The 2,522-nt window shown below is 40.8% G+C and overlaps 1 pseudogene; it reads right to left on the bottom strand.

The window, feature by feature from the left end:
• Positions 1-1,075: 1,075 nt before the first annotated feature.
• Positions 1,076-2,243, bottom strand: LOC101117877 (large ribosomal subunit protein uL1-like; annotated as a pseudogene).
• Between the last annotated feature and the right edge of the window lie 279 nt (positions 2,244-2,522).

Genomic DNA, 2,522 nt, shown 5'->3' with positions numbered 1-2,522 from the left:
TATGCTATATAGGTTGGTCATAACTTTTCTTCCAAGGAGTAAGCGTCTTTTAATTTCATGGTTGCAGTAACCATCTGCAGTGATTTTGGAGCCCCCCAAAATAAAGTCTGACACTGTTTCCACTGTTTCTCCATCTATTTCCCATGGAGTGATGGGACCGTATGCCATGATCTTTGTTTTCTGAGTGTTGAGCTTTAAGCCAACTTTTTCACTCTCCTCTTTTACTTTCCTCAAAAGGCTTTTTAGTTCCTCTTCACTTTCTGCCATAAGGGTGGTGTCATCTGCATATCTGAGGTTATTGATATTTCTCCCAGCAATCTTGATTCCAGCTTGTGTTTCCTCCAGTCCAGCGTTTCTCATGATGTACTCTGCATAGAAGTTAAATAAGCAGGGTGACAATATACAGCCTTGATGTACTCCTTTTCCTGTTTGGAACCAGTCTGTTGTTCCATGTCCTGTTCTAACTGTTGCTTCCTGGCCTGCATACAGATAGCAACTGTATTTATTTATTGTTATCTCTGTGGCTTTATGTAATATTTTTCTGTAACAGAGATTTCTTTGCCAGATTAGTATTAACATGAAAATCTATCTAGTAAAATTTTAATTTTAGTTTTGAGACATGATTAGTGATTCTTTTTCAAAGTGTTTGCATTATTTGATACTTTTAATTTGACAGAAATTTTATAATATCTTAATAAAATAAGAACTGTAAGGTACATGCAAATTTAGGACCATATGAATCTTGTAGGGGAGCAAAATCTGCCACCCCAAATATGTCTCTGTGTTATGAGCATTATTTTGGGCTGATTAGTTTTAAGAGACTAAAGAGTCTGGAAGTTTACTTAACTGTGTATAAGAATTTAGAGGGAGGGTTTATACCAAGAAGAGAGTAATCACCAGAGATAACTACAATGATTATAAGCTGGTTTTGATAGTCTGGGTAGAATTTAGGAACACATCTTTTTTCAAAGCTTTCTCTGTGTCCCATTATGTCTTCATGGCAGGAAAATTATGTTATTGTTGTTTTTGTTGTTGTTTTATAAATGGTGGAAGTATGGTTTATTAAGCTTGTACCTTAGTACAGGCACTGGGCTTTCCCCATGGTGTTCTTAATGTTCAAAACCCAGACCTTCTGCCAAGTTTTCTTGAGCAGTGGCACCAAGAATTTGAAAGCTAAGTGGATTTTCTACATCATCTGTCATCTTTGTGTGGCCCAAAGCTACGGCCAGACACAGCACTCTTTATCTAGAACTTGATGGTGGACTTCATTTAATCAGCTTTGGCCACCACGTTCTCATTGTGGGTCAGCAAGGAAGGAAACTTGCCAGACTTATTCAGGTTTCTACCGAGAATATGTGGGATCTATTTGATCAGACTCTGAAACAAAAAAGTTGTCATACTTCTTGGCCATCTTCTTGACCAGTTTCTTATTCTTGTTGGGTTTCTTCAGTGTCTAACCATGTCCATGTGGGGAATATCCATAGCCTTGGCCTCGTCATAGTGGTTCTGGTCCCCAGAACACATGCAGAGGACCTGAGGCATGTAGCAGACTTAATCTTCAGCTCAGTCCAGTTGAGTTGCTCAGTAGTGTCCGAATCTTTGTGATCTCATGAATTGCAGCACGCCAGGCCTCTCTGTCCATCACGAACTCCCAGAGTTCACCAAACTCACGTCCATCGAGTCAGTGATGCCATCCAGCCATCTCATCCTATGTTGTCTCCTTCTTCTTCTGTCCCCAACCCCTCCCAGCATCAGGGTCTTTTCCAATGAGTCAACTCTTTGCATGAGGTGGCCAAAGTACTGGAGTTTCAGTTTCAGCATCAGTCCTTCCAATGAACACCCAGAACTGATCTCCTTTAGGATGGACTGGTTGGATTTCCTTGCAGTCCAAGGGACTCTCAAGAGTCTTCTCCAACTCCACAGTTCAAAAGAATCAATTCTTTGACACTCAGCTTTCTTCACAGTCCAACTCTCACGTCCATACATGACCACTGGAAAAACCATAGCCTTGACTAAATGGACCATTGCTGGCAAAGTACTGTCTCTGCTTTTCAATATGCTATCTAGGTTGGTCATAACTTTCCTTACATGTCCCAAAAGCATTTGTCCTTCTGAAGGTCATAGTTCTTCAGACTGACCTGAAGCTCCACTGTCTCCAAAAGCTTCCACTTCCCACACTGGTACCCCTGAACGACTTTCTGCACGGCCTCCTAGGTGGTGTCTCCGGAGACTTTGTTGCTCATGGTAGGTGACATTGGGATAACCTGAAGAGAGCAGGAAAAGCATTTTTATTTTGCTGCCAATGGACTTGCCTTTGAAGCCCCAGGCCCCACCCCCTTCTCCTTAGCGGAGGATGCCAAATAAACCTGACTGTCCTTGAGCTTCTTATATGTACAGAATTAAATTAAATGTGTTTTTCTTTCATTAATCTGTCTTACATCATTTATCAGACTAGCCAAAGAATCTATAAGAGAAGAAGGAAAAAGTCATCATTTCTTTCTATCTCTATTGCATTCCTGAGT

This window comes from Ovis aries, chromosome 16 (assembly GCF_016772045.2).
Source record: "Ovis aries strain OAR_USU_Benz2616 breed Rambouillet chromosome 16, ARS-UI_Ramb_v3.0, whole genome shotgun sequence".
Taxonomy (NCBI): domain Eukaryota; kingdom Metazoa; phylum Chordata; class Mammalia; order Artiodactyla; family Bovidae; genus Ovis; species Ovis aries.
This window is presented reverse-complemented; position numbering and strand designations above follow the sequence as displayed.